The sequence below is a fragment of the Mytilus galloprovincialis genome, chromosome 6 (genome assembly GCF_965363235.1).
Source record: "Mytilus galloprovincialis chromosome 6, xbMytGall1.hap1.1, whole genome shotgun sequence".
NCBI lineage: Eukaryota > Metazoa > Mollusca > Bivalvia > Mytilida > Mytilidae > Mytilus > Mytilus galloprovincialis.
Window position 1 is genome coordinate 40701132 of NC_134843.1, and position 12684 is coordinate 40713815.

General features: G+C 31.4%; 1 long non-coding RNA gene across 1 annotated transcript; it reads right to left on the reverse strand.

The window, feature by feature from the left end:
• Positions 1 to 460: 460 nt before the first annotated feature.
• LOC143078143 (uncharacterized) lies at positions 461 to 9872 on the reverse strand. Its single transcript, XR_012979072.1, has 6 exons — positions 9697 to 9872; positions 7272 to 7348; positions 6297 to 6483; positions 4719 to 4792; positions 2536 to 2607; positions 461 to 720 (listed from the first exon to the last, which is right to left on the reverse strand). It is a non-coding gene; the product is annotated as an uncharacterized LOC143078143 (long non-coding RNA).
• Positions 9873 to 12684: the final 2812 nt, after the last annotated feature.

The window sequence follows — 12684 nt, forward strand, 5'->3', positions numbered from 1 at the left end:
ATCGAGGTAATGAGTTAAGCCCTTTCCACCAGATTTTTAAAATTTGATATTGTGTTTTATTGTAACACCTTTGTCCCAGATTAGTAGCAGGATTGGCGCCTTCCTACTATTGTACCCCGCCTCACTCTGTATGTTCCTGTACCAAGTTTAGAGCCTGTTGTCCTTTGTTGCTGTATACCACATTTTTCGTTTTCTATCAATATTCTTACAAAAATTAGGTCTCTAGTTTTCTCGTTTAAAAAACTGTTTTACATTTGTCTTTTCGGGCCTTGTATAGCTTGACTATGTATGCGGTATGGCTTTTTTTTATTCTTTATATAGCAGTTTTAGAAGAGTAGTTTTGTTTATTTGCAATTGTTAAAAGTTATCGATTTTTTATGGCCTCAAAGGGATGAATAACTCACAAAGTCATTTGGACCAGGGGAGTTAACAAGATGACGAAAAAACACATGTGTTTGACATGTTTGTATTTCTTTATTTCATAATTCGTGCATTAACCTCCAAATTTCCTATATCCAGAGTAACCATGTGGACTAGGTTTACCATACCGCTGAGGTCTGTTATACCTGTAACTTCCGGTTGAGGTTTGTACTCTGCAGTTTCTTCCACTATCAAATGGCTCAGAATTTGGACAACACACTTGTTTGTTGTTACGTTTTGGGCATATCGACGGTAAATTGCAACCAATTGGTCGAGATCTATCACGCATCAACGGTTGATCTACAAGTATTAAAAAATCACACTGTTATCAAGAGGTAATAGCCTTATTGTAATATGTATACAAATGGTATTTTTCATTATAATGTGGTTGATGCTTTATAAAAATTTGAGTGAGTAAATTAATTTTTGCTTAGTAGAATACAGAGTATACCGAGGTTATTGAAAGTCAAGTACCTATCAATTCAAATTAAATGGTGAGGAGAGGGTCCATAGGGTAAGCAGCTCTTGCTTTGCATGCATTATGAGCATCAATTTATTCAACCTTATTAAAATTGACCCAATGTCGCTATCAATTGAATGCAATTTGTAGACACAAAACGGGACACTTGTCTTTCAATGACGGTGGTATGTTGACTTATGTATGTATTGCTTTGAGATCATGTATTTTTGATGGGTACTTTTCACTTACTAATATTAAAGTCAAATCATATTTCTTATATATTTAATCTGTTTTGTCCAATCTACAAAGACCCAACTGGCAACATGCTACACATGGATCTCTCGGAACGTGTATGCAAGTTTTCTTAACGTGCAGGCAGCATCAAACTGCTTTAGATAATTTTAGACTTCCAAATTCCGACCATGACGTGGTTGCGTGTTTATGTATATTTCTGCTATATAAAGCATAACGAAGCAAATTGAAACCTACAAACAGTTCTTTGTCCATCTGCCAAAGCATAACGAAGCAAATTGAAACCTACACACAGTTCTTTGTCCATCTGCCAAAGCATAACGAAGCAAATTGAAACCTACACACAGTTCTTTGTCGATTCGTACACAACAACGAATTATTGACATTTATTCGAAAGAGTCTGCTGGTATTTAAATATGAAGAAAGTGTTGCGTTCGTCAAATGGAAACGCTTCACTGCATCGAAATTGTACGCTTGCTATTATTTTCCTATAAAAATCCGAAGATAAAACATTGGAGCAAATACAAGTTAAATAGGGTTTTTGAATTGCGTTTACTCTAATTACTAATTTAACTTATATGAAAATATTATACTCACTTCGAGCTGTAATGTTAAAATAGAATGATTCAATCAAAATGTTAAATGCATTCATACCTAAAGTAAAAAGTATTACATTGATGCTCAATAAAAAGACGTTAAGGTGGTACCTAACACTACAGGGAGATAACTCTGTAAAATCAGCAGAACGTTTTAATGACGTTGTGTTGTTAAGGGAATATTAAGCTTCTCAATGATCAAAATAAGTTTTTGTCGAACTGCTATATAACCAGTGTAATTTTTCTGATTAAACGGTTGGTTCAAAGTTTTTGAAATTTTGAAATTTTTGTCAAAGGGTCAAACTGAATACTTTGTCAAAATTTAAAGAAAATTAAACGAGCGAAATTAATTTTAGTTCAGGTGTTAGGTACCACCTTAAGCACTAAAAATTGTGCTGTGAATGTTTAGTTCTTTTGTGAGATATTTCAAATACTTTCAGTTTCATATACAATCTCTTGTCTATCTGCTGGTAAGTAACATCATGTTTCCTTTCCCCTTCGCAGTTTTTGAATTCTGGTGTGAATGAGGGGGATTCGACACAGTCAATGATAAGAACTTTAAAATAAACTATGGTGTTAACAGTTATTTGGATAGAAACGATAACTCATATAAGAAGTAGGGCATTAATATAGCACTGAAGTGTTTTGTAATGGTAATAAAATGAAAGAAAATGATACTTGAAATTAATTTTAAATGTTTCAAAACTATTAATATCTTTATAAGGTAAGATTCTTATACAACTTATTTGTAATCATTGTAAATAAGTTTTTCATAGTTAGCAGTAGAGCAATATCAATAATTTTTACCTGAAAAATAACCTGGTCCTGAAAATTTTGAACCATCACACATCTCACAAAATGGTAATAGAGTCTCGCTTCCTGTAAAATCAAAGTTTCTATTTGATAAATTAACTTATGGCTTTATACGTGCACCATGTTAGTCTGCTTATCCATATGCTGTGCTGTCCTCTTTTATATAATATATCTGGATATTTTGATGTTCTCCCACTTTGCCAAAATAATTAATGTATTGCTTTGAGATCATGTATTTTTGACGGGTGCTTTATACTTACTAATATAATAGTCAAATCATATTTCTTATATATTTAATCTGTTTTGTCCAATCTACAAAGTCTGTGTAAAAACTTTGATTATGGACTTTCCGAATTGATTTTCCTCTAAGTTTAGTATTTTTGTGATCTTACTTTTTATACACTAAAAAAACTTTGTTTATGCCAGACGCCCGTATCGTCTAGAAAAGACTCTAGAAAACAATTATAAAACAAAACAAAACAAACAGTGGAAACAAAAGCAACAGTAGTCTACCTATGTCCAAATCATATGTCGACAAATCAAGATTACAAACAAAAACCGAGAGAATTGATAAGGAGCGAGACTATAAGCGTCGATAAACGGGTAAACGTGTCCAAATAAATACTGTAAACCAACTTATTTTCGCGATCTTCGCGAGTAGAAAAATAACGCGAATACAAGTCGTCGCGAATATATAAAACTTTGATCGTTCCTTATTAAACTTCATCAAGTAAATCCGAAAATAGCGAAGTTAAATAGCCGCGAAGTGGTCAAGAAAGGGTAAAACGCGAAATAAAATATCCGCGAAAATAAGTTGGTTTACAGTAGTTATAACGTATAGAGTTAAGATAGACAATAACTATATCATGATATACCATATGAGCTTCATGATTATAACAAAAATAACTAACTAGTTGTTTCCTCTATCTATACAACTTGTCTCTGATAAATTATTATATTACATAAGTTTATAAAGTGCCATACAAATTGTAATGCTGTCACAATAAGCATCTTATATAGCTTATACATTGCTATTCAAGTAAATTGAACGCCTAGGTTTTTAAAAACAAGTTGTGACCGACATAATACCGTATCTTATAACTATACATGGTGTTTGTTCGTATCAAAATATCTAAAATTTCAAATTTCTTCATTGATAAGATGGATGAAGATTTTTTTAAAGGGATAAAAAAATAATGTATCGAATGAATTCATTAAAGTAAAGTATCTTGTGCGTCTTATGCTAAGTGTTATGAACTATTAATAACGCGGCAATACCTTTTTGTGTTAACACAACGTCGTTCACGGTAAAATTGACAGTTGCCGATTAAGCGTTACGAAATTTCGCCAACATATTGCGTTCGAATAACATCTTTGTTTTCTAGTTGTTTATGAACCTTACATTTCTTTAGTTACTTGTATTTACATGCTTTATGTTGTTGAATCGGTGTCGTGCTTACTTTCTACTTAATCCAATAGTTATGTACGTACTGACAGTGATTCACATGATTAACCTTGAACTGTAACGATATATTTTCGTGCACGCAACGTTATTGTGTGATTCGGTTTATAAAAAGGGGTTTTCCCGTTGAAAACAGGATATTGATTGAATTTGAACTGATCCTGACAGAATACAATAGGTAAATAATACTTGCTCAAAATTACATACAACCGTCAAATATATTGTACTTATATTCTTTGCATTCATTATTAGTAATAATAATAATTTCGGATAGTTTAGTTATTATTTAATTTAGAAAACCTATTGAATACATAGAGACTGAAGATTGTGTTTAAAATAAAGATTGACACCAATTTTTACACTATGCATGTATTATCCGTTTCTCAAATCCAATCAGTCACGAGCACAATACTTAAACAAATTCTATTTTTTTTTACTATATCAGAATAGTTTTTAAAACTACAAATATCAATAAAAAATCAACAGCTCTGAAAGCATATACTAAATGTACTTGTATAAGTAACGAGACATATATTCAATAAAATGTTATATGCTATTTAGAATTGCATGCACAATAAGAACTTTTTATTATTAGAATCTCATATTTTATTTGTAGCCAATAACCATCTGCGAAATGTAACAGTCTGATAATAATTCTGTAACGAAATCACCGCTTCTATTCAATATTATGTTGTATGAAAGAAATAAACTTTACCTGCGCTGAAGTATTCGACCCAGTCTGTATCAGTAAGGGCCATAAACTTGAAACAAAAATATAGTCCAAATTCTCTATCAGAAAAAAACAAATTAATTAAAGTCGTGTTCTACAGCTACATGTATTTTAACATAAAAGAACATTTCAAAATGTGTGTGTGTCTGTAGATTTAGATCATACAACATTTGATCGCATTATTTGATGTTTATGCATTGGAGCACAATGATAAAAGATTTTTTTTAAATGGCAATGGTCAATGAGCACAATTAGGACTAAACTGTCAAAATCAGTGGATGCGCCTGACTTATTCGATTGGTTGTGATCACAAAAAAAGATGTGCCTGTTTTACAGTGGTTGTTTTCAATTGTCATATTTCTTTTTTGTTTCTTATAAGTATAATTCAGTTTTATCAGAATTGATGACAAAATGGACTGAATTGTTTCTGTTCATGGTCCAAGTTGTGTCTTCAGATATATATTTTTTTTTAAATCCAATATACCACCTAAATAATAGTGTACAACACCAGAAATTATACACAATTCAATAATATAGGACTGGCCTATTTGTTTCTCATATTGACGATACACCATGTGTCTTTAGACGGTTCGATTTATTTCTTTCATATACGGTCCCATATGTCTTCTGGTCGAGTTTTGTTTTCTTTCTCCGGCCTTACTGTGTTTCGTATAAAATTTTGTGAACAGTTCCAGTAAGAAATGATTAGTTGCAAGTAATATAAAAATGTGTCAAAAAGCGTCAGTATACTTGCGTTATATGATGTTTAACTCGCTATTTCATTCGTATGAGTAAATAGTATAGATATAACTTAATAAAATAATTAAGGTTACAGAAATTTATTTCATGATTGATTACCTTTTACAAGATTTAAACTTCGTTTTTTTACAGAAGGTGTTATTTCTTTTTGCAAGATTTTTTATTTGAAACACAAATAAATTGATAACTGCTTTTCAATAGTTTTCGATTATGATAAAAATTAAATCTAGAGTTTGTCAAAAATAAACAAGTCTCGTTCAAATGACATACTATAAATGGCTTGTTCAGAGTTGCAGTTTTTACTTGTTTACATGTTTGAAGGGTTATAAGTTAAAACTAAAACTAAATGTCTATTGTCTCTTATAAAACGCTGACAGATCTATCAACAATGACAGAACTATCATCAATAACAAATAAAAAACGTTCTTTGTGTGCCTGCCCCAAGTCAGGAGATTGTAGTTTAGTGGTTGTCGCTAGTTCGTGTTTGTTATATCTATTTTTCATTTAATTAGTTTTCTGAATTGAATTTGTGCATGTTTCCCATGTTGGACCTTTTATAGCCGACTATACAGTATAGGTTTTCTTATTGTTGAATGCCGTACGGTTGCCTTTAATTGCTTACATCCAGTCCCCATGTGAACTATTGTGTATAGTGGTCTGCATTTGCAATCGTGCCACATCTATTTATATTTACATAGAAAGTAGACTGTACAGCACAAACTTTACTAAAAGTCCAAGATTTAAATCAGATGATCCAGATGGGACCTTTTGCCTCAATGTTTTTTGTTTTTCGTGCAATCTTACCAGAGTATAAAGAAAGGCCCCTGTCTCATGATACATTCAGATGTTGATGTCTGCTCTCCTATTGGTCGTGATAAGTTGGTATATGTACCAAAGGATTGAGAATTTATAAACCATATACTACTAAGCTCATTCACGATTGGTATGTTTTCCCTAAATTCACACGGAAATAAGCATCGTGTAGGCTTGGCTATGAAAAAAGAAACCTAGTATCAGGTTGAAGGGATATCAGTAGGTTTTCATAACACAACTCATCAATATCGATACAACTTATAAAACAAAAACAAACGAACAGACTTATAACAGTAGTAATGCTTTTTTGTGCGTTTGAGTTTGTCTACTCGTTTCAACTGAAATGGTTAATTGATTGCACGTCCAAACAAAAATATGTCGGAACGTATACAATACCTTGTAGATAAAATGTTAAAAACTTAGAACAATGTGAAAACTAGACAGAGGCATACTTTTACTGTTATACAAAAGTAGATAACCAGGACTCAGTCTCAAAACAAACTATTAGCACAATTGTACATCAAAAACTTGCTAAGAATTACTAACTCGCTTAAAAAAATACTGGTTATCAAACTCACTTCTTTAATGTCAAATAGAGGCTTTTAACACGAAATATAATTTTGGTAAGACTTTTTAAAGGGGACACCTTGTCGATGATCAGTTTCACAGATACAGGGTATCAACATCAGATTACAGAAAATAAAAATGTTACATATGTTATTGAAGGTATGCAATATTTGGTCAATTCACATAAATACTAAACAATTATGTTTGAATAAACTTCAAAGCGATACTCACTTAAAGGAATTGGTTTTGCTCAGTGTTCAAGGTCGTTTGATGATCTATAGTTGCTTAGATCTATATCCCGTCGATCTTTGGTAGACAGTTTCAATCGCGATACATCTTTTTATTTTTTATTTTTTGAAGTTCATACTTTACTATTAGAGATTTGCATACAGAACCTACCTTGGTAATAGGAATTAACAGCACTGCCTGTTAACAGCACAAACAATAGAACTTGAAAACCCATTGCAACTTATTGACTGAAATAAAGCACAGTGATATTTTGTAGTTTAGTAAGCAAATATTGTGAACCCATTTGAAATTGGTCCAGACGCTTATCTTTGTGCTGTAGTTTCGGCTCTATCCGATGTTTTTCTATGATGTACAAACAACCAGCACTTAAGATCGGTTATAAGACGTAAAGGAACAAATGCATTGTATTAATTAACTACTAATAACAATGAAAAAAGAAATAGATTATACGTACCAAAGGATATTCAAAACTCATAAGTCGAATTCTGACAAATTATTTTGACTTAAAGATTGGTCAATTGATAATGTTGGTATTCTTTTATTAATAAAACAATTGAAACTTGATATTGCTATTGCTTTTTAAATTTTTATCTAAAATTATCAATATTTTTTCATAAGAATAATGTATAAACACTTAAACAATTAACAACTGATAAATGAACTTAAGGTTAACGTTTAAAGATGTATTTCTTATTATCAACAATATGAAAAACAGAAATATTCGTTTGACCAAATAGGTCAAATTTTAGAAATTTTCCATCCAGGTGGAATATTTGACAGTTGCAGACGACTCAAATTTTTTATCCTGGTAGAACATTTGACCGTTGCAGACGACTCAAATTTACAAGTTACACCCCTCAATATAAGAATCGACTAAGTTTTCCATCAGGGTATTTAGACTTAATCATTTAATCTCCATCAGGATATGTCACGTCTCAGTCATTAGTCATTACAACTGAAAGGACGTGCTGGGTCAGCTCCACTTTACCCGCTATCTACGATGTTGGTTTACCGATAGATGGACTAACGACACACTACTTTCAATGACAGAGTCCAATCTAAGTGTACAGTACGTTTATAAACTTGTAAATTAATTTAAATGTTTTTTATCTGGGTGTATCTTCAATTTATAGTAAAGAGAAAAGTCTCCAGAATAACAAAATATAAGTGAAAAATAAAGAATATGTGCAAAGATCTGTTTAAATATTTTACACGGCATTATGTTTACTTTTAAACACATCGAAATGTTACCTTGCTAAAATTATACCTGTTTTCCTACTTGCAATCAAATATTCTAATAGTATGAAAAAAAATGTTTTGTTAATTCAATGAGTATCAAACGCATTTTAACCCTCTCGAGCTTGTTCCACAAGCTGGTACAATTCTAGAAATAGCCTTCACGGAATTATTAACTACGTTGTTTTGATCGTTGTTTGAAGGGATATTGATCTCATTGCAAATTCTTTTTTGAGTAAGTCTTTACTATAACATCTTACGTCAGTATTCATAAAAACATATGTATAGTGAAACATAGATTTATATTTCTTCTGAAAAGTAAATTAAGATTTATTTTGACTGATCTTTACAGTAGCTTTCTTGTTACCAAATTTTGACTAATAGAAAACACAATGGACATGGGGTTTTTCTACACGACACAAAATCCCTACATGCACAGCAAACAAACACACAAAGCAAAGGGTTTGCTTAATCAAATCTTGAAAATGTCACTATTTATATAATTTATCATCCCGTTAACATTTATTATATTTATGACACTTCGATTGACAAACTTAGTCAACATTTGTTACATAGATATATTTTGAATACTAGTATACTTATAAAAGTAAAAAGTAATAATCCAAGATAATCACATGATCTCAAATGTGATGCGACATGAATACATCATTAATTGTAATTTGCTTAATATAAGTGATACGCTCAGCAACTAACATTCACTATTTGAGCATCAACATATCCAATCAAATAGATTAAAACCCTGAGAAGTAGAAGATATCAAGGGCAATACAAACTCATTAGTCGTAATCTTAAACTTATCACATTTATTAAAGAAAATGATATTAATATTTTCTTGGAAAATACTTAAAAACAATTAAGCACCTGAGATCACACTCAGCTTTAGTATTACTCAGTGCTTAGTTTTCTATTTTGTGATGTAATGTATGTACCGGTTTTTGTTTTTTTGTCATGTCGTTGTCAATTTATTTTGACTTATGAGTTAGAAGAATCTCCCTTTGGTATTTTTCGTATCACTTTTTTAAATTCCTACTGCTATTTAGATTATCAATGAATTATCTTTATGAAAACTGTTCATACTAATAATAATATATACTAGTAAACACTTAAACATTACAAAAAACTGATGAAAGACCTTGTGAATGTAGGATTAATTTAAGAAGTTATAAAATATATTTGGGTTTAACGTCATTGTTTTATGGATTTCAAAAGTCAGAGGAATAATAGAATAAAAGTGAAAAATACGAATATGAGCACAGACCTATTCAAGGTACTTGCATGTCATTATGTTTACTTTCAAACCCATTAAATTTGATCTTACCTTAAGACTACAAATTAGACCTGCTTTTCTCCTTGCAATCAGCTACTCTAATTGTATTAAAACAAATGATGTTAGAACTCTAAGTGATTTACATGTTAAAAGATATACACATCGTACATACACTAAACTACAAAGTAAAAAATAAACCTTAAAAACATGATGATGATGGATGTTTTAACGACCTTGACTGGCTAGACAGCTGTTGCACGGTCGATTATACTACCATTCATTAAAAACATACAACATCAAATCAACTACATGTATAAAAAGTTAAGACTAATTAAGGTAATTATGTTACTAAAAGACATCGGCTCAAAATAAAAAGTTATATCAAAATGTACAGAAACACAACAAATCAAACTGAAATGTACAAAAATATTATTACAGCAAATCAACATCAGTCAAATGCAATCAATCACAGTTCCAAGTTTTTACTATTAGCAATCCACAAATGCAACTTTAAATAAAAGCGTCTTTAGCCATTTCTTAAGGTGGTATGGGTGTCTTCCTCCATCTTGGATTGTAAAAAACAGAGAACCAAAGGTCCATATTTTCTATCAAGTTAGCAAAATGGAATGCAGGAATGCAGATATTTAATGTGATTTTCATTTAAAAGAACCAATTTATAAGAATATAATTTACAAATATTAATATTTTTGCAAATGTTGATTAGTTTTGGTTGTTTTTAATTTTTTTAAAATTGGTATTTCAAGGGGAGGTAACTCTAAAACAGTGCATTTTCTGAAGGATTCTACATGAAATTTTCCTATTTTGTATTTTAGCCGGAAAAAACGTACGGTGACCCTATCTTTTCTTTTGATATTCTCAAAGCATTGTCTGAAAGCTATCTTTTCCTTAAGTATTTAACAATTCTATCATTTTGTTTAGTTTCTAATCACAAAATGGTGTTTTTTCCTGTATAATCCATACACAATGTGTTATTTTGTCACGTCCTGTAGCTTGAAAAAATGCACGGTGACCTATCATTTTTATTATATTTTTCAACATATATCAATAGATACTACGTTTTGGCAAAGTATGAACAAATTCTATCATTTTTATTTTAGACTCCCATACCACCTTAAATAGCTCCAGTGATTTTTCATTTCGAGGCTATTTCACATAGTTCCGGCCGCCACATCGAACCTCCGTTCACCATAAATTTTGGTCCGTGCATTTTTTTGGTATCTCAAAATTAAAAGCAGTATTTTCAGATTGCAACGATCGTGCCGCTTTGTAAAAATGTACGAGTTCACTAAGATAGGAAGGAACAAGTCAATGCAAGGCTTAACAAGCTTAATTTATATGCGCTCGGAGATGTCATCCCAGTTATCTAATGGTTTGATGACTTTTTAAATTTGCGTATCATCTGCATAACAGTGGTATGCCATGCCATGCCATGCTTCTTACAGATGACCGGGTACTAAAACATGGAATAAAGTCTTGGTCCCATGAAGGCACCCTGTGGAACACCATATTTCAGAACCATATTATCGGGGAGAAAAGACCCAATGAAGACACATTGACTCAAGTATGAAGGAAGCCACGACAAGGCTGTTCCAGATAAACCAAACGTATACTGTAGACTATCGAATAGAATGTCTTGATCGATCACGTCGAACACTGCTGAGAGATCCACCATAAGCAATACTACACCAGATTTTTTGTCGAGAGCATTTGTAATGTCGTGATGAACACGGATAAGTGCTGTTTCAAGTGAATGTCCGGTGCGATATGCTGACTGCATATCGTCATATAAAGAGTTCAACATGATGAGATCCAAATCTCGTGTCATCAGTTTTCTCGACATGGCAAGTTTGACATCATTCTAAATGTTCTATAAATAGCCAACAAGGAAGTGATGACCTTGTTTTGATCGTTGTTTGAAGGAATTTTGATCTCCTTTCGAACACTTTACTTATTTAACTTAGTTTTTACTATAACATCTTACGTCAGTGTCAATTAAATATTGTAAATCATGGATTTATATTTCTAATAAGAACTTAATTGAAGGGATTACATGTATGTGTTTTACTGTTTTATGTAGGAGCTTTTTTTTTTAAATCATTAAACAATTTTTTACTAGTTGATTTGCTTAATGAGTACCAATTACTTTACACCCTCTCGAATTTGTCACACAAGCTGCTACCATTTAAGAAATAGCCTACACTGAAGTGAAGACTTCTGGTTTAATCGTTCTTTAAAGGATATTAAAATTTCCTTGTGAAGCCTTATTTAAAGACCAAACAACCTATTGTTTATGCGCATCAACTAACGCAACTTGGTAGTGACATAAAAGCTCTATGACGTTGTTTCTAGCAATGAAAAAACGTCAAACTATAACGTCCTATTTCGCGTTTTTCACGGAATCCAAAATGGTGTACGCTAAAAAAATACGTCTCCCAAGAAAAGAGGAATTAATTTATCTAATGGAAATTTAACACAGATCGCTTCAGAATAAAGTTTTTGATGAAGTTGAAGTCCTATCAACTTAAAACTTAGTACGCATGTTCCTTATGATATGATTCTTCTAATTTTCATGTCAAAATTTTTCAAAAAATTGACTATTCAGAAGGTCTCGTCGATAAACAATTATTCCTAGAAGTTTTGACATACTGGCAACGTATGCACGTAACTGATGACTAAATGATTCTCGTAACATAATGTCCGATCTTGCAATGAAGTTAAAATTTATTTATACTGCTTATTTGACAAAAACTTATAATAAAAAATAAAAATTATGACAAAGGGTCATTGTCGTTTGTCATTTGTTTCATTTCAAATTGTCTTTAGGAGAAATGATAAACATTTCGCCTGATCTCACTGAAACTTACAGCTAATTTCCTACTGTGTGTAGATCAAAACTTTGGTTAGCCTGCTTGCTTTGTTTGTATATTTTGATAACGTCCAATTGAATTTAAATATCATATATACAGGTTTACATACTTATATATGAAGATGTCTATCTTAATAACAAAGATTAAATAA